Below are 23,621 nucleotides of genomic sequence, written 5' to 3' on the forward strand. Positions count from 1 at the left end.
CTGAGTTCAATTTAATGTGTTTGTTTTGCTGCCAGACGGACGCTGGACCCTTCATTAAAACTCCATCACGCTAGCTCTCAGCGGCACTCTCCAAATCCTGCTCTCATCAGTCAGACATCCTCTCGCTGCCTCACTCTGTCAAACACACATACACACACAGCTGGAAGCAATAGCATTTGCTAGCTAGCTAGGCAGACGCATTTAAATAAACCTTTTGGTTTTTATTATCGAATTCACTCCAGCTTTGCTCGGTGAGCTCTCTGCTAGGTGAATACGGGACTGCAGAGAGCCGCCGCGGCTTGAAAACCTGATGAAATGCGGGGCTTATTGACGTTTCCAACGGCTGTGAGGCTAGCCAGCGGAGCTAGCTGTAGCGGGACAGAGCAGAAGCCAGCCGATGACAAGCACAGTGCACACTGCACAGTGGCCATAAAAGTCAACCAACAAACCCGAGATTTTATTTCTTGCATTTACTCTAATGGGTGCTTTTTGGTTTATTGCACTACATATTTGGAGCTTAATGCCCTGCGAGATTTGTATGATAATGTAAATTTAACATGCAGAACTGGTGCATTCTCAGTCTGTTTGCTGCTAGTGTGGTAGCTGCAGCTTGCCATGCATGCATCCATCCCAGCTTTGCAAGGTGTCATTGATTCACCGTTACGCCAACTAGAAAACAGTGTTTTTCGTGTGCCCGTAATGCCGGTGTTTAATCAATCAGCACAACGGTGTTAAAGTATCATAAAAATAGTTGCATGGGTGATCAAATGTCATAATTTGTGTGTGAAATCATTCACGGTGTGCTCTTTGGATTTTAAACAATCTATTTTTGATAGGGGAAGATGTAATCAGCAGCTTTCCTTGAAACCAGAGCAAATGACAGCCGAAACTCAGCAGGTTCTTCATTTTCATTTCCAAAACCAGTTTTATCCGTTACACCCCGGAGGCAGAGTGATATTTGTTCAGGAATAACATGTGCCTGTGTGTGTGGAAGGGGGTGAGGTGTGTGTGTGTGTGTGTGTGTGTGTGTGTGTGTGTGTGTGTGTGTGTGTGTGTGTGTGTGTGTGGGGTGGGGGGTGGGGGGCTGTGTAGACTTGTTTGCACCGTATAAAGTATTATTTTCCCCCTAACATTAACTTAAGAATGAGTGTAGAAACAAACTTGTTGCATCAGCTGTTCCCCCTGCTCTCACCAACTTGCTCTGCAGCGCTTATTTGCATACTGCATCCGTTTTCTTTTTGGGGGGGAAATTGCTGCACAGGTGTCTACTAGTGCATATTAAATCGACCATCAAGATAGCTGTGGTCAGGCAGCAAAGAGTGCGTCAGTCCCCGTTATTGTGAAACCCTCAGAAGGTCGCCTCCCACTCCCTCCTTCCAGGCGACGTCCTCTGCAGCCTGTGAAACATCGCCTCCATTATGTAAAGAAAAACAAATTCTGCTCTGGCTTATTGACACTGCCACATAAACGTTTGACTGGCGATTACGGAGGCAAACATTACCCTCCCTCGCACAATAACAATCCCTTACCTGAGGCTTAAACCCGGACTGCGAAGCATTTTGATGAATAGAGGTGGACTAAGAAGCTTAAGAGTTTGGCTGCATCGTCACAGCTTGCGGGATAAACCTTGTTATATTTGCAAATTCTTCACTTGATCTAAATTGTTAACCATCATTGTTAGTTTTACCGATTAGAACAAAAGTGACTCCAGTTTGCCAGCTTCTGTTATCACTGGTACTCTTTAACGTTTATCAGCCTTGATAGTAAAGCTGGTGTTATTTTCACCTTGTCCATATGTCCTGCAGGCAGCTACTGTAGCAGGAACTACAGACTGAAGTACTCAGACCAAGTTTTGAGTACTTTGCATGTGCTATGCTGGTTCCCTGAAAGCTGTAGCCCAGTTGATGGTATCCCAACCATTCAAGATAAACATAACTTTATGGGTTTATAGTTGAGCAAACATGCCAAGTTTGAAGGAGGATCCCATGGCATGTTGCCACTTTTTTTTTTCATTTTATTTCTGCCAAGGTTATATAATTGCTTCAGTTTGTTCTTTCTCTGTTTAATAACAGTGTTATTAACAAAGTGTTACATTTTACCGTTTACCTTTGGAGTTTCATCCTGAAATTCTTTGGAAATTGAGAGACATTGTCTTGATGATCTCAAGAAAATACCACAATCTGGATCCAGGAACTTTATTTATGCATGTGGAGGGAATCTTCAGCCCAGACGGATGTAGGAAGTCTTGCACTGCTATGCATTTGTAGCTCCTATATGAAGGTTTTTAAATATTGGGATGTGGTTTTAAATCTCACTGTAGATGCTTCTGCTGATTTGGTGAGGACAGACTTCCCAGTCCAGCAATTTTAATTGAAGTTCAGGTGTATCTGGAGTACACTGGAGGGACACTTTTATGGCTGTGAGATAATTTGTAACTAAGCATATTATTATGTATATGTTCAGTGCAGAGGAGATTTAGCTCTATTTAAAATGTAAAACTGGGCAGATTGAGGGTGTATACTGGTATATTATATGCAAGCGTTAAGCCAATAAGAAGTTAGTTTAGAATGAAAAAGCTGAACTACATTTTAAGTCTTGGATGTAAAGACAGTGTATGAAAGAAAAAGGATGAAACTAAAACAGCATTTCAAAGCCTGGCATTGTTTTGTTGTGGATGTGAACTTGATTAGGCCATGAAATGTGTGTAAGACAGACATTACTCAGCATCAACTTTCGGGGTGTTTGTATCTCTGTGGAAAGCTTGAGATTGGCTGTAGGGTTTGGTCCAACTGGAGAAAAATCTCTTTTTCTCTGTCTGTTTTCTCACAGCGTTATTCTTGCCAGCATGATATCGATTTGCTCGAAGGTTGGAGGTTTATTCTAGCGGGACTGGATTTGGAATCCATCCAGTGGCAGTTTACTGTATATCTTGATTGCCTGTTTGTTTGTTAGTTTTTTTCTAAGACTAGCACACTTTCTCTCCATGGTTTCTGTTAGACTTGGGAGGGCCTGGTCTAGAGTCACTGACCTTTCTCCACCTCTGTCAGTTTGTTTTAACAGTTCTATGATTTGTAGAATCGTTATTTTCTCTTTTGTGCTCCTGCAAAGAGATCTTTGAAAGTGGAAGTCCTGAAAGCCAGATGGACTAACAGACCAACAGACGGGTAATGTGGGCACAGCGACTGATAGGACCAGTGTTGTTGTAATATGTTGAAAATATGCTGCATCGCAGAGCTCAACATGTCTGAACTTTGTTTTCCCTGGCAAGGGAGTAAGTGGAGGGAATCGGGATGCGTTCATCTCTGGGTGTGGTTGTATCTCAGCTCCTGACCTTCCTATTGTATAGCAGGGTTTTAGAACTCAGCCAAATAAGTCCACATTCAGGGTTTTGTTATTTATGAAATTCTCTCCCCTTCTAACTGTATGTCCTTTTTTGTCTCTGCAGGCCGAGATATGAACTCCCGCTGAAATTATTGATGCTGAACTGGTGAGTTTTGGGGCTGCCAGTGATCGCTGCAGCAACACAAATTTATTTTTCTTGCGTTGTGTTTCTTAGTTTGTTGTTACATTCTGCCCAACAGCGCCGCTGGCTTACAAGCCCCTGTGGCAAATATTAAAACGACACAGCGTCCAGAATTTAGTTGAACATAAAGTTTGGGAAAACAGAGCTTGCAATAAATCAATCAATGTAATGTATGTGTCAGTGTTTGATCTAACACATTTCTGCGTGTCTGCGTGCACTAATATCTACCTGGATCTTATTTTCCCGCCACTCTTTCTTTGAGGCCTCATTAGCGAATACAGACACTTTCTTTCCCGCATTAAATATTACAAACACGTTGTGCCGAGACAGACATCTTATTGGATTTGTGCTGAGTGATGAAAGCATGAAGTCTAAATTTTAATTGTATCTTTCATGAAAGGCTGATATTCGCTGATCCACTGCACACATCACTCATTGATAAGTAGGTTGCGTGACTGAAGCTGTTGCTTTGTGCTCCCCCGTGCCAAGTTTGACACTTTAATGAAGCTCAAATGTGATTGCTGCCTATGTGTTCATGATATATTTTGTATTAATGATGTGTAGCATCAAAGCTGTCTGTTAGCTTTGCCTGGTTCATTTTCATATGTCTCCTTTTATCGAGCAGAGAGGTGTGTATTATCTCTAAATTATTCTGTTGGCAAGAACCATATGACTAACTTGATAGTGACTAGGAAAAGTAATTCTTAAAACATATCTAAGCATTACTTTGGAAACATGTTTTATGATTACCACATATTATAGTTTGTGATAAAGGTTTGATTATTGAACAGTAAGCTGGTCTCCGCTGCAAACTGCTGGTATTTCTGAAATACACAAAAGGTGTCTTTTGGCAGTCTGTCCCAAAAGAGGATGGATATCGCTCCTAACTTGACATATTCTATGGAATACAGTCGTGAAGGTTTTTCAGGAATCTATGCCGTCCTGTGAAAGATTAAGTACACCCTTCTACAGGAATTAAGAGGGTAAATGGTAGCCAGGTGGTGCCAGTCAAATATGATTAATGGATCAGCTGCAAGTGTGAGAATCTCTATAAAAGCAGAAATTTTGGTAGTTTGTCGGTTTTGAGCATTCATGTCTATGTTAACGCAATGACACAATCTTCATATGAGTGAACATCCCAGCAAACTCACCCCAGGGTCAGACCACTCAATTCTCTGAGAAACTGCAAAACCCCAAGAACCACAGCTCAGACTCTACAGGCCTGTTAGCATGTTAAATGTTGAAGGTCATGACAGTACAGTTGGAAACACGAGACTTCAACAATATGGCTTTTTTGAAGGGTTGCTGGAAGAAAGCCTCTTCTTTCTTATATGGCAGCACAGATTAGGGGTGTAGAGTTGCAATCTGGACAACCACAAGACGTCTTGAACTATGTCTTTTGGACAAAGTGGAGATTTTGGCCATTATGATTCCACGATTATTGGTGAAAACCAAATGCAGTATATCAGCGCAGACACTTCATACCAACTGTCAAGCATGGTGATGGAGGGGCGTGATTTTTTGCTTGTTTTGCAGATACAGTACATGGACATTTGGAGTCATTGAGTTGACCATGAGCTTCTCTGTATACCAAAGTATTCTACATCTGACTTGGCTGAAATTGGGTCATGTAGCAGGACAATGATCACAAACACAGCAGTAAATCTCTAACTGAATGACCGAAAAATAAAAAATCAGGGTGTTGCAGTGACCTAGTGAAAGTCTAGACCTCAAACCAATTGAAATGTTCTGCATAAGCAGATGCTCACAAACTTTGATGAACTAAAACAACTTTGTAAACACAAGCGGGCCAAAATTCCTCTGCAACAATGTGAGAGTCTGTCTGTGAAGGTTCTCAGTCATCCAGGTCATCGTAGTCAAAGGAGCTTGCAAAGAAAAGCGTCTGGACTTCTTTAAGTTGCTTGAAGACGTTTCACCTCTCATCCGAGAAGCTTCTTCAGTTCTAAGGTCAAATGGTGGAGAGTCCCAGATATAAACCTAGTGGGAGTGACCCCCCACAGAGGGACAAAAGGACCCCCTGATGATCCTCTAATCGCCTGAGCCAAGGTGGGAAACTGGGCGTGGGTCCCAATCAGCCAGAGTTTCGGGTGTGTGTGTGAGAGTCTAATAAAGTCAAACGAAAACTTATTAGAGTTGTTGTTATAAAGGTGCTTCTACAAGCTATTGAATCACTTTGTTTTCAAAGAGTTCTGTGAAGACTTTTTCATGTGTATGTTAAGAAAACAGGGCATGAAGTGACATCTACAAGTTCAATCTTGTGATTTACATACCTGGATAATTATGCACTTGTTGAAACAAGTGTTATAAATATCAGTTACAACTTTATACTTGCCTTCCAAATAATGTTTATAGATGACTTACAGAGTCTTTATTACCTGCTTAAAAAGTATGATAAACATTAGTTGTAACCTTACTGTAACCTTTCAGAAAATGTTAATAGATGCTTTGCAGATCAATTTTTAGCTCACACTATTCGTTTACCATTTCTTAAAATGGTTATTATAAAGTACTGTCAAGAATTTACTAATAAAACCCCATCCTATTGGGTTAAGCTTCTACTTTAAATCCACCTGTACCAGTGTGTATGGCTTTTCACAGTAATAGATCGTGGGTAAATTAAAAAAAAAAAAAAATTGGTGGTCATTGAAATAGACTGCCATATATGTGGCGCTTTTCTAATCATACTGCCCACTCAAAGTGCTATTTGCTACTATGTGTCACATTTAATCATACATTCATACAATATTGTATTTGTCACAGTTTTAATACTTGATTTACGTCTCATCCATAGCCAGTTTGCCTAACAAGCATGTCTTTGAACTAAGGAAGGCAAAGTAAACCCAGCAGAAATCTACACAGATGCAGGGAAAACATCCCAAGGTGGGATTCAAACCAGGAACATTTTTGGTGTGAGGCAACACGCTAAACATCCTAAGCTTACACTTCAGTAACTACATGTGACAGGAAAGAAGGGAACACCCAATCCTTTGTAGACAATGAGGAATAAAACAGCATTCAATAATCATAGTTTACATTATCAGTTTTGCCATCATGCCTCACCTTATTTTAGCGTGTGTACCATCCTGCTGGTGCAGGCTAAAAAACGTTTAATTACCAGTGTTAATGGTTATCAATATTGGATACAAATTCTTTTTACCAACATGATTTTTTTTAAACTGTCATCATGTTATGGAGCATTCCTGTAAAAAATCAACACCTCTTTGTGTTGAAGGATAAAATAATAAGTTCAGTGCTTGTTCAAACGGAGAACATAAGATCCTTCCTTCTCACACGTAAGAGAAGCGGTGTCAGCGGCAGCAGAGTCAACACACCTAAATTCCCACTGCAAATATTTACACGGATCCAGCACTCTGCAACTTTGTCCTACCCTGATGCATTTTAAGACCTTGGCATTCATTGAAAATATGGATGTGACAGGCACCTGAGGCAGCACCCGGAGAGAGAAGATATTACTTTTGGAGGAGCTTCATCTTTTAATGTAATCAAGTAGCATAAAGAAAATGAGTCCTCATAAATGGCCATACCAAAATAGTTACAGAGAAATGTAAACGTGGCAAAGTACCTTCTTTTGGATATCCAAAGAAGCTGTAACACTGCTTTTGTGCAAATGTGGCGTCTTTCAGTTGTGCACTTGCTTAGAAAGCTTTCTAAGAAACGACATGAAAGACTCTGTCCTCGGCCCGTGACAAGGATAAAAGGGTCAGAAAAACCTCAGCATCCGCCCCCCTCCCGCCCGCTCTCTGCTCTGATAAAACCACTCAGCTCCACTCCCACAGTCTCATCTTCACGTAACACGATAGCTGATCAAAAAGTGGCCTCAACCCTCACTAATCCAGATGTTGTGGATTATAGAGCTATGTGGGAGTACTATTAGCTGCCTAAACAAAGAGAGAGATCAATGATGAGAACGCGTGTCTTCACTACAAGGGTAAGTGTGGCTCGAGGGTGAATATAATGACGGGGGTATTCTCTGCAGATTCTAAGCCAGCAGCAGAGGGAAGGAGATGGGTGGTGGTGCGAGTGGGGGTGGTGGTAGTGTCGGCAGCGAGTGAAAGCAGAGCAGATAGAGAGCGAGCGAGACTCTTACTCTCACACCAACAGATGGAAGCTACAGTCATCAAGTCAATATTTACTCTTTCTTAATAAAAAATTGGCAGCATCGGCCTCGCTGATTCAGTAGTGGGCAGCAGGAGTATCTGAGCTTGTGCAAAAGAGGATTTGAGGAGTAAAAACAACACTTCAGTGATAATAACTGTGGCTCGGCTCCACGCGTCGGTCTAAAAATACGTTGGGACGAACCCTTCCCTCTCTTTTGTTAAACGCACACACGCTTGCAATGTGCGCATTCACTTTACCCATGGCTCAATCCACTGTGGGGATACATGTAAACGCAATTTGCACTTCCAATTAAACTGTCGACCTTCGCTCCAGAATGCAAAACGTGATTCTGTACCGTCCTCTCCTGGATAGCTATTATTAACCATCCCAGGCCCGTAATAGAGAGCCCGCGGCTTCACAACGCACCGACGAGGATCATTGCAGTCAGCAAAATTATCACATTTATCAACACTGTCAGTACTTGAAGTGGAAAATTAGCAGATATTTTACAGACTTATCGATCAAGCTTTTAATGGTTTATCTGTTTGCGTTACAAATGGGGCAAATGCAGGGAGGTCTTAAGTGTCTTCTTTAGGTGTTTGTTGAAAATAAAGTGGAGCATTAGTGTGTTTTTGGGAGGATACCAGTCATTTACATGAAGACAGAGCACTGTGAGAGAATAAGTTAAGATTCTGAAAACTGCAGAGTACATAGGGCGAGGGTTAGCCTAAAGCATCCCGCCCAGCCTCTAACACAGTTTCAACGCATGACTTGCTGGCCTGATCAGATGACTTGATAAACAGCAGGAATGTTGCTTCTTCCTCTCTCTACAACACTGCCCTTGTGGTGTGTGTGTGTGTGTGCCAGAGGGGTCTCTTTAGGCAGCCCACTACTCTACAAGATAGCAATTATGTAACACTTCAGAGATTAGCTTATCATTTACCCTGCTCAGCTCAGTGGAAATGCAGAACACAGTACATGGCACAATTGTCTTTACTTTGTTGTTGACTTGGATAATAATAATGGCTGCTGGGGAATTCCTGCTATATATGTAGATATAGTAGTTAATATGGGCCAAATTTATGTCTGTCTTTGTTTTTTTTTGGTTTGAAAGACAAAGCGGATTTTAATGGCATTTTTTTGGAGGCTTTCTTTGGAGTTTGTAACTCATAAACTGAAAAGTACAAGCAGGGAAACAAACAGATTTTAGGTGGAGTATAAACACTGGGTTTAATAGGCGAATAGTTCCCTTCACATGGCTTTCCAAGCACTGCCAGAAATTTGTCAAAGAGCCTCGTGCATTTTTCATCAGCCACTTCTTGGATGTCATTTAAACAAACCTCTGTCCTTAGCACATAAATCCTTTAGATGGCTATCATAACAAACTGTAGAAGCAATGTGAAGTTTAGAAAAGTGTCACGAAGCACATGGTAAGAGGACAGATGTAAATTTTCCAGTGAAAAATGCTCAGACATTTTCCTTAGGTGACGCAATTATAGCACACGACATAGACTAGGAAATTCTATATGCTGTATATATTTACTAGATAGGAAATTGTAAATTATATATCACACATTGCGTTCACATGCATATACAGTACATATATCTACGATTGTTCCTAGCACTTGCTGAATTATAAAGACGTTTCCATTTGCGGAAGACAATCTCTAGAGCTTCAACAAGCTTTGTCTCTGTGTCCTAGTAGTGCCTTCTAAGGTTCACTTGTTGCATGTTTTTGCATTATACATTCATGTTCTTTTAAAAGCAATGACAAATCAAGAGAGTACTGTGCCAATTTCTCGAGTCACCTCTCATTTCCTTATGTTTTGCTTCTAAGGAGCCAGAGTTTCTGTTAATTTCTTTGAAGGGGTCTTGAGCAATTGTTTCCCAAAGTTTAGTTTTAGGACATTGGCCGCTCATTTACTCATCTTCAGTCCAGTCCTTGTACCTGACCATTTTTAGAGGAATATTTTGTTTAAGATACTTAGCACTAGGGCTGGGCTATATCATACCGTTCACGGTAATACCGGTGTAATTTTGGGCAATGATAGGAAAATGAAATATCGCGATAGAATATGGGTAAAAAGCGCATGCGCAGTGCCTATGTTTACATACGCACATGGCGGCGACGCAGAAGGAGAAGAGCGAAAGTGGATCGTTAAATGAAACCGATGAACCAGAATTGGTTTGTAGAAATGCTGCAACTTCAGTGGTGTGGAACTGGTTTAGCTTTTGTCCGTCAGATACACAACAAAGCACTATTTTTGGTAGAGCGTGATAGCGGGCCGTCGTTATTACCGTGTTGTTTGGAAAATACGGCACACTTAAAATCAATCCTTTGATTTTTCTGAAAGTCGACAGAGCCCCTTATAATCCCGTGTGCCTTATGTATGAATTCTGGTTGTGTTTACTGACCTCGAAATGATTTTATGTGGTACACGGCGCTCGAAAATCTGTCAAATGTTTTAGTACGACTTTGCTAAGCTACGAAGCTGCACCGCTTGATGGATTGTCGGAGCATTAAAGCTATCGTAGGCAGGCGCCTCGCGGAGTGATACGTACTGTGCTTCAACATAATGTTACCGTATTGTGTGTGTGTATAACCTCTTTTTAAGTTTTGTGGATATTATACATGGTTATGCTGAGGATGTGTCGGCCAGTTTCCACTGAAATGCCTTTTGGTTAAACTGTCAGCGAGGAATTTGCACTGTTACATTTTTATATAACTTTAATGCACACAAAAAAACAGCTGCTTGTTTAAGTGAAAATACACTGATGGGGTTTTTTGCACTAATAAAGTTGTGGAGTTGTAAAGTATTTTGTCTAGTGTCAATTATATCGTCAGTTATATCGTTATCGCAAATTTTCAAATGTATATCGTGATAAATATTTTTGGTCATATCACCCTGCTCTACTTAGCACTCCCTGTAGCATAACAAACTGTTAAGCATAAAAAAAGTCACCTAACTCAAGGGGCGAACCAGTATTTTGTCTACATGTAAAAGTCATCTTGGCAAAGAACCTAAACTTTAGATGGCTGTATGTAGAGCTGGGCGATATAACGATATGTATCGCGATATAACTTTTACTCAATAGAGAAATTAAGCTATCGCGATAGACCTCGCCGCTCTTGTCCTCTAAAAAAAAAAAATTAAAAAAAAAAAAAAAAAAAAAGGTCAGCCAATCCAAATTCAGTAGCGCAGAGCCGAACCAATCACAGCCGCAGCGTCACGTCGCGTGACTTGTTACGTACAGCACAAGTGCCAAGCCGCACGTGTGTTTGTTTGGGAAGCAGCCAGCGCATAATGGAGGAAATGAGTGTGCCGACTAGAAAAATCAACCGAGCGTGACCGAAGAGAAAACAGATGATGGTTCCAATGCCGAAGAGATTGTCGAACGGAAGAGCCATAGAAGCTCCGTAGTGTGAAGGTATTTCGGCTATTTCAAGTCTGACAAAAAACAGAGTAGCGTGCACTGTAAATTGTGCCGAAAGCAAGTCTGGAAATATAATAAACTGGTGCATGCGTCACACTGTGCGCCACGTTATTGTTTCGGTGAAATGAATTTCTACAATACTGTTAATTCTACTCTCTGCAGTGTTTAAATGCTTACATATACACACAGTTACTGTCCGTCCACACATACGACTCGGTTCTGCTTCTATGCCCCAGCTTTGTATACTTTTTCCCACCGAGGCTTCTAGACTTCTGATTGGCCAACATTTCTGCACGGCTAGGAATCTAGCGCCACCTGCTGCTTTGGCATGTTCATAGCAGCGTTTTCCTTCATTTCTGCCTTTATGTGTGGACGGGATTATTTTTTAAAACGAAAACGGAAAATCTCCGTTTTCAAAAATACCCGTGTATGTGTGGACGTAGCCTCAGTCTCTGACTGGAAGCGCTAATTCGTCATTCGGCTTTTGTCAGACTAAAGTAACTGTTAAAACTGTTTGAAAAGCTCAGCTATACAACAAGGAGAGATTGAGAATTTCCTTTTAGTTCTCAGTTTATTTGATATTGACAAAAGTTAGTCAATTTTGTCTATTCTTCTGTAAAACAAACTAAGATTTATTTTTAGAATTAATATTTTGTTTCTAAGTGGAACTGACAATTTAGTCTGTTTCGTTTGTTCTATTTTGAAACTTAAACGCTTTAGCGGCTGCCTTTTGTGTAGTTTGCAATATTTGCCTTTATTTATCTGAAAAAGTCTCATGTTCCTTAAGTACATCTACCCTGTTGAACTTATTATGGGAAATAAATATTTAAAAACAAGCTGCTGATTATTTCACATTTTACTTGTGAGCAACGGCACATTTAAATCTTACAAATATAGTTATTTGGCTTATATCGTGATAGATATCGTTATCGCCTGAAATGAAAAAAACATATCGTGATATGAAAAAATCTCATATCGCCCAGCTCTAGCTGTATGTCTCCAGCCAGGTATGAAACACGGTGGAGGCTCTCTCATGTTGGGCTGCATTTTCGTTAAAAGGATTTTGTTAAAGTTAATGGAATTATAAATGCAGAGTAAAGACTGCTTAAAAACATTACAAGAAAGCTGCCTAAGAGAGTTTAGAGTCTTTCAAGCTTGTTGGAATAGTTTAAACTTGCGTATATTTTGCCTTATACATGAGGGGTGGCTCAATACTTGCATTGCACAGTATTATAAATAAATAAAACTGAAAAGAGGCTGAACATCAAACACAGAACACAATAGTTGTGCTTCACTGAGAGTGGCTCAGTAAGCACACACAAACTCCTTTTGTTTATGAAGCTCCTGTTATTATTTAGTAAACCTGCTAGAGTTTGAATTAACAGTGAGAAGAAAACTGTATGAGCGGTTTCACTGCAGCACTGAGAGTAATGATTACTTTCACCTTAGGCCTTCAATTAAAAGCCTCTTCCAGAAATGCACCTCATTATGCAAATGAACCGGTAATTTTATTTGTACTTTTTGGTTCAAGTCACTTTTCTGCAGAAGTCAAGATGACAATCTAAGGAGGTCAAACATCCTGTTAGATCAGTCTGTGGACATGTTGTTTATTATTACACACGGTTATACTTAGCTTCCCATCAATTTGCTCTCCTCAACAGCTTAAAGTATGAACAAACATTCAGATTACTCAAAATGCAGTCGCTGTGCTTAACTCTTTACTACCGTGTGATTTTTACAGCTAAAAGCTGATTAGATTTCATGCTGCACACAGTGTGAAATGTTTTCTGCTCAGCAACTGAGAGCATATTGGTTACCATGTTGAGGAGTTGCAGAGATCGGATATTAACCTAATAGCTTACGCTGGCTGCTCTGTTTGTTCTTTAATGAAAAATAATTTGGTGACGATTTTTGATGAATGTGTAGTCCATTTCATTTTCTGCGGCAAATTGAAATTTCTGCCTTCCTCACAGTCAAAGGCACCCAGCATTGTGTCGTTGAAGTGTTTTTAATGTGAACTAGAAGCAGCTGTCTGGTTGATATTAGGAGTAATATAATACAACCGTGCATCTGTGTTAGAGTGTACAGTAGACGGTCAGCCTAATATCAGTGAGGTCAAATTACAAACATTCATGTGGGATGACATGAATTCATCATCTCCTGTCAATCCTTTGTGTGTTAATAGACAATATGAGTCCAGCACGGGGCTGGCAGACTCCACCACTAACAAGAAGAACAAATAAATGAAAGGTTAATACGTTTTGTAAAGTGCCAGGGACTTCTTGTCCTTGTCCGTCCTCACTGTTGCATAAGGCAAAAAATGTAAAATCATCTGTTACCATCTTGGCTCTGTGATTCAGCCAATGTAGTCTCGAAGCCAGTAAGATGCGCACGGCATCAAAAACAAATTGCTTTATGGTTAGAATTGTAAAAAAGTAAAAGTGGCAGCATCTTTGCTGAATTCAGCCATGTTTGACCTGAAAATGAGAACGGGACCAATACATGTGGCAGACTCAAATCATTAGCTTTTCACACACCACACCATTAGCAGCACATGTTTCATATTGTTATGTTTGGCTTGACTTGAAGCATTAGATGGCGTCTCAAGCTGTGGAAGAGTGTCGGCTGTGAGTCACAGCAATGCTGGCTGAAAAAGCAAAGTGTAAGTGCATGTTTGGATAAAATGACTCTGGTCTGCCTTGCTTTAGGGTCATGGAAAAACAAGAACCTTTTCTTTCACGCAGGTGTTTGCTGCTTTTAGTGCCTACAGGTGAAAATGGGGTCAAAGTTTAAAAAAATGTTGAAATTATTTTTAAAGCTGTGAGCAAAAACATGATAATCACAACCTGCAACATCAGAGAGAACCACGTTCTCTTTCTTGTCGTTTTTGCCTCTCACCAATCTCTTCTAACAATACAGCCTTTTTCAAATACCAGTTGCCAAACGTTATGTGTGAATTGCTGCTTTGTATGCATGTGTGTCTGCAGGAATACACAGACTTGTATTTGCAGAGGAGCAATAATCAGCTGCCACTCTAGAGACTCTCAGCTATGCTGATTTTAATGACCAAAGCATCCACCATATCTTAGCAACTAAGTCCAACTAAGTACGCAGCTTTGGTGAGAGCAGTCTAGCGGCACAACTTTGAAAATAAGAACAAAGGAACCACCCAGTCCTTTGCACCATTATGTTGAACAGATGAAAAAAGTAAAAAATTAAAAATTACATAGGTGGCACACCAAGACTGGATGTTTTTTTATGTATTCAGGAGAGTCTTTGGATTAAAATTGCCTAAGCTTTGTTAATAAATGCATAAATGTTTTTGTTTTTTTACTTCTGTAACCATTTTGTCTTTTTAAACTCCTTCAAAAACTCAATTTATATTGTTGAGATGATTTTATAGAATAACCTGGGCATAACCTCCACATTCACTTGTCTCTATCATGTGACTCTACAGCTAATCAGCCAGTCCTCGGCTGCCTTCTTACACCTGCATGAGCATAACCTCTGCATGTGAAGGACATGCATTTTATGGTGAACAGACATTTCTTTGAAAATGTCAAAAACACTCATGTGGAGAGACATTGTTTTCATTTTTGAATGATTTATTTTTATTTTTATAATGAACCTGTATTATATAACATTGGGCAGATGGATGACTGCAGTGTTATAGATTCCTGGTCTGAAACTTAATCCCTACAGTTTTTCATGTCATAGCAGCACAAATTATGCTGTGTAATAGCTATGAGCTATTAGCTGAGGTTGAATGGTTTCCTACCATTGGTCCATGCTAATAAAATCTACTAATTAGCCTGCACAATGGCGGAAGGGGAGAAGTGCTCTCCGTTTGTGTCTGATGTGCGCAGAGAGACCAAGACCTAATTTTTTCCTTGTTAAAGACAGTCGTCCATCATTCTCCAAGGCAAAGCGAGCGATATTCTCTGACTCACTAAGCAGAAAAATCCTCCCGCTCACCTTCTCTCTCTCTCTCTGCCAGGATTTTACTCTCTTTGGCTGCCTCTCACTCTTTGGCCCTCAGGGAGCTGGCTTCTGACAGCATCACACAGAAAAAATAAAATTGAAAAGTCAAAGTGTATGTGAAATGGTTTGGTGCCTGTGCAGCTTTGTCTTTGTCTGCTTGCCTTTCTCCCTTCCTCCATTGTTCTCTACCGCTCTCAGGATGCCGCCCTCTTTGTCTTTACCTCCTATTTCAATTTCACCCACGTTCTACTGTGAAGACAGTAAAGAGAGTGATGTTTCAGGTTATTTATTCCATTCATGCCTGCGTGGGTCTTTCTGATGGATTGTAGTACATGAATCTATTGGGAGAAAAAAAAAGGATGAAAAACAAAAAAACCTCATAAATAGTTGAGAGAGCTTCTAGCACCGCTCCTGGCATGACTCATTTTGTTTATACTGCAGTGTTAGCAGAAACCGAACGTAAGTTCCAATGAATGGTGATAGTATTGAGTTCAAGTCTTTATATTTTAACCGCTTCCACGCTACAATACTAGTCCGTGTCCCCGTTTTCGAAGGTTGCAGAGAGTGGACATTCATCGAAGAGGTCATCCGGCACTATCACTAAAGTGGATGCAGCATTTTGGTTGCTTCGAATTAAGTTGTGTTGGAGTTTTGAGATTTTAAAGCCAGTTAAACAACACCAGTTCTTACAGAGTCATTGTTATACAACTGTTGTTTACTCTCAATTTTCTTTTTAAATTATGCTAAGTAAGTAAAAAGGTCAATATTTGCTGATGTGTTTTGATGTGTGTGACTTGGTGTTGAATCGAAGAAGACGTGAGGTATCCAGAGAGATGCATTTCTTTCATTTTTCCTCATGTTTTCAGGTTTGTCACTAAATAATTGTAATTTGTACATTTTAGTCATATAAAAAATTAGGCTGGTGTTTATGCAGTTAATGAAAATGGTGCTGAATGGTATACTGCACAACTTTACTATCACTATTCCTTGCAGTATAGAAGTATGTTACTCAAAATATTTGTATTGAGTGATTGTGGATACAGTTTACGAACATATAGAAGTGTTTTGGTTTGTTTTTTCCCTTTGTTTTTGTTGCTGTGGCAAGAAACAATCAGAAGAGCTCCACATGTCTGAATCGTTCAGAGGTTCATGATTTCGGATCTTGATTTTTAAATGTTCGTCTTTCATAAACGTTACTAATGTTGCTAATTAACCACAGTTAGTGAAACTGATTCTTAATAGGTACTGCATACATAAAGGTCCTACTTAAAAGTTGTTGTGGACTCCTTCAGCAGCTGCAGAGCATGTAAAAGGTGAAAAAAGCTATGTTCTGGGGTTTAGAGTCACCACCAAAGATAAGACACAAACATTATTACTTAATTTGAATACTTCCATTCGTAGAACAGGTACTTCTTTGGGTAGAGTGTTACTTTCAACGGGTAGTTTTGTTTTGTCTGCTAGCAGCAGTGACATGCAGCGGTAACATTTAACTAGCCTGTGGCTATTCACTACCTGGACTTTCATAACAGTAACCCTTCAACCTACAATACAATACAAGAAGTAATAGACAAAGGAGTTCTTAAAAAAAAAAAACTTTATTGGATTTATAAAAACAGGCTAGTAAATATCCTGGCTTAAAAAAATAACTTTACTTCTTTGTTATAAACTTTATTGATGCATTTATGTTATTTGTGGTCAGTGCAGCTGTGTGGTCTTTTTTTGTATGATTTGGATTGAATTTGATGAATGTTTATTGGTATCTTTTTGGGCTTCTGGATGTGTCCAGGTTATTGAAGACTCCTCCTGTTGGTGGAATTTTACTGTTGGAATTTTCCACTTTCACCCTAGGTTTGGATGAACACCATATTTGGAAGGCCCCAATTAGTGGAACACCAATAGAAAAGATTCGGTGTGTTGATAGATGAAGGCCTGCATACCAAAACATGCTCACCGTGCCATGAGAATAAAGCCATTGGAGTTTGTTGGTATTTTAGTTTATTTCACACTCTACATCTTGATAGTTATGAATACACCATCTAGATACTTTTAGTGTACTTCATGTAGCTAAATTTATGCACATCATAGAAAGTCTAAGTCCAGAGAAATGGGATTCTAGACACAACAAAAGTCTTAATGCCATGGTGACAAGTTTCTAGTCCTAGCAGACTCATGTCTGTAACATTAAGTCATGTTATTTTCAGAAACTAGAAACGGGGGATTTAGTAACTTCCAGGAGCCTCAACTGGAAACCTTACATTGACATAAAGACATAATCCCCATAAAACTGAAAAATGTAATTTTTATGCTTTGATTTGTTTGCAAAAAAATTCTGTGAAATGCATAAATTTGTAAATGTAGGAGATATCAGCCAACTAGCTCCTGATGGCACCTTCCAAACTGCATTACAGACAGTAGACTGGTGTGAGCTATTATAATGAAATGGTGATGTATGAAAGGTGAAGTGTAACTTTAGTGTTAATGTTTGTCAAGCTTTCTATCCCCCAGTCTTCAGTCTGGTTTTCCTACTTTAGTCCTCTGAGAAAACAAACTATCCTGCATGACACAGCTGCACACAAACACGGGGGGAGGGATTTCTCGGAGTCCTCCTTTGGTCGTTTTGAGAGCTGATGTTATTTAATGTCCCTTCAGAGTCACTCTCAACATAGTTGCAATCGGGGGCCAAATGAGAATTATCATCTCAGTGCCCTGACAGGTGCTGCTCATGGCAGCAAAGCCGTCAACAGCGTGTCCCACAGAGAGCTGCGCGTCAGCCTTTGGGTTGGGTCGATTTCCTGAGGCGGGGACATATGTCGTTAGTACTTGAACTGTCATTCTCTTTACCTCCAGACCAGTTTATGTGAGGCATTTTGGTGTAAGCTTGTATGTGTAGATAATGACGTATTATTTTCAGATTAGGCTATTTCAGGTAACACGGATAATGTCATTTCCCCGGCCAGATCCCATCCTGTGATACCTGCGGGAGTGTGTGCGGTTGGCAGTGTTGTTGTTTTAATCAGCACCCCTGTGTGCTTCCCCTGTAAAGCCGTCATTTGTTGAGTGATGGTCGGCACAGCTGTTACTGTTTGTACCATTTAAATCCTGTGACAGGCAGGGGAGAGATTAGCAGCTTCTTACCTGTTGCTTTAATCAAAGGAATGATTACCGCATGGCTGGATGTTACTTAGAATAGCACCTACTAAAAATATACTCGTGTGTGCATGTGTGTGTCCGCACAGATGCACAGAAAGAAGAGATGTAGCAAGAAACATCTATTTTTTTTGTTTGATATTGTGTATTCATGACTGAACTCTTTTAGCTGTGCTGCTGGTTGGAGTTTCCATGGTAGCACAATTGAGTTCCAGTTTGTTAGCTTTGTCTGCTAAAGTGTAAAATATCTGTGTCCACTTAGCAGCATCATCACTTATTTTCTTCTACTTATTATTATCCCTAGTAACAGCAGCAGTAGTATTTTACAGGTTTCCTATGTCGATTCATTCTTACGTCGATGGATAAAAGAGGCCTGGTGAAAAAGCAGGACCCAAGTATTGTTAACCTGTTCTCTTTATAGGGCTCTTACTAAATTACTTAGCAGAACATGAATATTGGTGTCTGTACATGTGTCATGGCTTTTTTGATACACAGTGTATCTGCTGATGCTCTACCCTGGCTGAAGAGGCCTGTGAACAGCTCTTGTCCAGTGAGTCCACTTGACATGTGGAATATTTGATCTACATAGGCCTCTCCCACAGTTGCAGCTTATCTACATGAAGAGGGGGAGAGAGGGATCGGAGGCAGATGACTCAAAATAGATGGTGCCAGATCAATACCAAGCTCTGTATTAACTTCATTACATGGGCCTGCTTTTTTGCAAGGCCCAACTGATGCTGGGATTTTTTGGAGGTGATTTTTTTTGGTAGTAAAAATGTTGTATATATGTAGAGTGAGGTCAATAATTAGTTGCGCAAAACACAATTTTTGCACTTGTACTTCCAAGTACTTGACTCAAGTGCAGCATTTCAGCTTTAATGTTGTTTTTTTTGGTCATTTTTTTGTTTGTTTGTTTTTGTTTACAAACATTTTTAATTAACAAGTTAGGAATTAATCAGAAGTTGGATTGACGAGCAGTTTCGTGGCCAAGTCAAGCCTGTTCCCTCATTATTTCATGACAAATGATGCGGGCATAATATCTGAAGTTATAGTTTTTTACTATAATGTTAAAAACAGGGTGCTGAGAGACGTCAGTGCAAACCAAACAAGCAAACCTATGGGAGAAGTCACAAAAACATTAGGTGTGGTGCAAAAAGAATGAACGCACCGAGCAGCTCAGCAGCACCAAAAGACCTGAAAAACCACAGAAGACAACTCGAGTGTGTGACGACAGTTTCATTGTTGAGAGAAACAACTTTACAACATCTAACCAAGTCAACACTTTCAAGGATGTAGGCGTATCCCTGTCAAAGTCTACAATCAAGAGATACCTTTATGTAAATACAAAGCATGTACAATGTAAATACAGCAGGTTCATAAGGTTCGAACCACTGGTTATACTTGAAAACAGGAAGGTCGGATTATACGGCACGGTTTGGACAGATGAAACCAAGATTAACTGGCATGGATATGTATAACTGCCAGTGGCATTAAGTCACTAGTGTTTATTGATGATGTGAAGCACCAGGATGGATTGTACTACACTTGCTACACTCTCTCCTCAGATTCAGCCAAATGCTGCAAAATTAATCAGACAGCGCTTCACAGATAGATAGATAATGACCCAAAGCATACTGCTCAAGAGTTTAAATAAATAAAATATTCTTCAGTGGCCATGCCAGTCACCTCGTCTTGGCTCAGCATCTTTTCAGTTATTGTATGCAAACTGAAAGCAGACAAGCAGCAACTGAGGGTGGCTGCCGTAAAGCCTCATAATCTTAAAGGAGGAAATGCAGCATTTTGACATGTCTACTGGTTCTAGACTTCAGGCAGTCATTGACTGCAAAGGACCTGTATCCAAATATAAAAACAGTCCATATATTGACATTGTGTTAGTTTCTCTAATTAATTTGGACAACAACTGCAGTATGTTTAAAGCTGGAACTCACGAGAGGAACCTGTCACAAAATATATTTCTTATTGGGCTTTCAAAAATCTCCACATTAACAAGCAATCATAATCCCAGATGGAAATACAACCTTAAGAGCAGCAACTTTCCCTCACTTTACTTGTTGAAATCTAGCTTCTGCTGTCTACACTTATCTGGCAAAGTTTATCTTGCAAAGTGATTGTATAAAGAAACCATTACTGGCCTGTTCCTGTTCTAGCAATGTGATGGTGATGTGAGAGACACAAGCAGAATCACGGTCACTCCTAAGTACAGGAAATGATGAGGAATTTTTCTTGTCTTCAGGCCTGAGGTACCAGATGCCTTGCCAAAAGGGGGATTATCTTCTCCTTTCCATCTATAGTTTGGTTCTTGTTTCACTCATCCGCGTTGCCTCTCTGTCTGCACCTTTTGACCCAATCTGTGTTTTACATTTACGTTTTAAGCTTTTAGCAGACTCTGTTTTATTTTCACTGACATACCTGCCTCTCAGAAGCTGCTGCAGAGCAGATGTGGAGGTGGTGCCGTTTGTCTAATTTGCCAGCTCATTTCCACCAATCTCTCTGACAGAGGCAGCCTTACTTACGGGAAGCGCCTTCCATTAAAAGTTTATTTAGCAGAAGCCAGAGGAATGATTAAAATTCTGCACTTGCCAAATAGGATGAGGAACATTACTGGGGAGCTGGTGATTACACCCCAGTGTGTGCGTTGTGTATGTGTGAACAGGAACATGCTCGTGTACCTCTTTTTTTTTTTTTTTTGTCTTTTGTCAGTGTCTTTCCTAAAGGCATCACAATCATCTGTAATATGACTATAAGTGTATGAGAGGAAGCTGAATAATGAAGTTGGCACGTATCTGCAAATTGGACTAAATTTCTTTTCTCTCCCCCTCCCGTTTGCTTTTCCCCCTCTCTTTCTAGAGTGGTCCACTGCTATCTTCCAGTGTTTCCCCTCCCCTCAGTTTTCTGTCTCCCTGTCTGTCACCTGGTAAGTACTCTCAGATTCACCTCCCACATATACAATACAGAGGCTTTCAGTGTTTTTCATTCCTTTATGTAATCATCAGCTCCCTTGCTAGCTTGAACTACAAATTGGTTTAACCTTTGCAAAACAGAGCATCATTTCTGTAAAGAATGTACATATTTATGGCACATGACAGCATGGTAGGTATACAGTATACATACTTATGTTGAGTACAGTTAGTAGTCATTTGTCTTTTCAATTCAGCAAAGTGTGTTAGACAGTGCAGGATTAGCCTAACAGACAAGACTTAATGTTGTGAGTTAACTGAGCCAGAAATCTGTGTGAATAATGACTCAGTCAATGAAACGTGAGGAAATTATGTGCCGGAATAGGGAAAAACATCAAGTTATTAAGTGATATTTCACACAGTTCTGCTAAAAAGTTTAACAGATTTTAAAGTGTCACAGATCAAAGAGACATACACTTGGTAATTTTGTATTTGGCGTGTACACCAAAGAAAAAACAACACAGTGCAGCAGCAAACTGAAACAATCTTTCAAAAGTGGATAAAAACACCAACATTTGCTTTTTTTGTCTTTGTCTAGGCATTATTGTGAGAAATCCAACTTTCGAAATTTTCAGTTTACCATCATTTCCATCCAGGAAAACATCATTTCAACCACTGGATACATTTCAGAGGTTTTACTCTCTTTTTAATCCTTTTGACTAGAAGTGAGTGAAATTTATAACTTAAAACATCTTCAGAGCTTCTTTGTTTCAAGTAAAACTCGGACTCGGATGTTTAACATTCATCCTGTGATCATTTATAGTCGTTTGATGAATTTCATTTAGCTCCTTTACCGTTAGCTCATCTCTCTCACGCTGTCAGATCCTGTCATCAATATTTTTCACAGGCTAACACAGTGAGACAGTAATTTACTGTTACCATACACCAGCAGTCACTTTAGAATCACCAGTTAACCTGACAAACGTGTCTTTGGACAAGTTTAGACCGAGAACCTTTTTGCTCCATTGACTAACTGCTATTTATTGTATTGGCCAACCCGTATAAATAATCTAACAATACTATTTTTTGCCCTCACCTAACACCCCAAGCACATCTAACACTGCACCCACAGACACTTTTTTTTGTTTTGTTTTGTTTTGCACAAATGAAAACCCACTGAATGCATCAGGGGGTATCTGGAGTTCAGTATCTTGCCTAAGAACATTTCAGCTCAGGGTTGAACCACTGACCATTACTTGTACTACCATGCCCCAGACCCACTTAAAAAAAGAAACTCCAGAGTTACAATGTTGACTTCCACATAGTTTAAAAATTATACATCTTTGACTAACATAAAAAAGGACAAGTTTAGTTTATCTGAATTATTATTATTTTTGCCTTTGTTGATGGGTATATTGAAAATGGCTCCACATTTTCAGATAATTTTTAAAAATTAATTATAAAACAGAGTATTTTTTTGCAAATACCAATTTTACTCAATTATACTATTTGTGTCCATTTGAACAATTTCCCTGCAAGGTGAAGTTACCAGCTGTGCTAACAAAATATCAACTGGTTAATTGTTATACCTTCTGTTGCTTGAGTGGGTGCTGCACTGTGGCTGCTCAATGCCCCTAAAACTTAGGGTGAAATCTTATCCTTATAGCTTTAAATCATTATAAGTGCATAGATTAGAGTGTATTACATCGATATATGTTTAATTACGGTGAAAACATAATTACAGTCTTTTAAATAAAGATAATGACGGTGTTAGTACCCACCCAGACAACGCAGTCATCAAGTTTGCAGATGATACCACCGTGGTGGGGCTCATCTCTGGGGGAGATGAGACAGTGTACAGAGCTGAAGTTCAGAGGCTGTCAGATTGGTGTGTAAATAACAACCTGGATCTCAATACCACCAAGACAAAAGAACGGGTAGTTGACTTCAGAAGGAGGAAGTCCGAGCTGCTGCCTGTCAGCATCAATGGCGAGTGTGTGGAGAGTAGGGGTGGGGGAAAAAATCGATACTGTGTAGTATCGTGATATTTTGTTTGCTAATAATGTATCGATACAGGGACAGCACAAATCGATATTTTGGTACAAAAAAAGTTTTTGTGGACTGGAACTCTGACTTCAGAGCATGTTGATCAGCTCCTTTTTCTGAGCAAGAATCCTGACATTCCTTCACTGTCCAAATGTGTTTAACTTGTTTTTTGGCAGCAATAAACATGACAGTTTACTTCTTTTAATTTAAGACATGTTTTATTTTAATTAAGTTTAAAACTTTTTTATTTAATGTAAAATTATATTTTGTTTTAATTTACTTTCAAATTCTTCAGTTGCTGCATAGTTATCATAAATTGCATAGTTCAGAATAGCTATAATTGTACCAGATGGTTGCATTCAGTTAAGTTGGACTAGACTGTAATACAAACCGTTCAGTTTGTCAACAATAAAACTGACTGAATTGACAGA

The 23,621-nt window shown here is 39.6% G+C and overlaps 1 protein-coding gene across 5 annotated transcripts in view; it reads left to right on the forward strand.

Moving 5' to 3' along the window:
* The window catches only part of plcb4b (phospholipase C, beta 4b), a 75,367-nt gene that overhangs the window by 402 nt on the left and 51,344 nt on the right, over positions 1 to 23,621 (forward strand). Inside the window, exons 2-4 of one of the 5 annotated variants that reach the window (XM_082506524.1) lie at positions 3,446 to 3,487; positions 21,095 to 21,161; positions 21,743 to 21,836. The gene's annotated coding sequence lies outside the window, so the exon portion shown is untranslated. Of the gene's footprint in view, positions 1 to 3,445; positions 3,488 to 7,342; positions 7,494 to 10,832; positions 11,093 to 21,094; positions 21,162 to 21,742; positions 21,837 to 23,621 lie in introns of those variants that run through there. The other 4 variants (XM_082506523.1, XM_082506527.1, XM_082506526.1 and 1 more) reach the window with 4 other exon arrangements.

The sequence above is a fragment of the Aulonocara stuartgranti genome (assembly GCF_965226115.1).
Source record: "Aulonocara stuartgranti genome assembly, chromosome: 15".
Taxonomy (NCBI): domain Eukaryota; kingdom Metazoa; phylum Chordata; class Actinopteri; order Cichliformes; family Cichlidae; genus Aulonocara; species Aulonocara stuartgranti.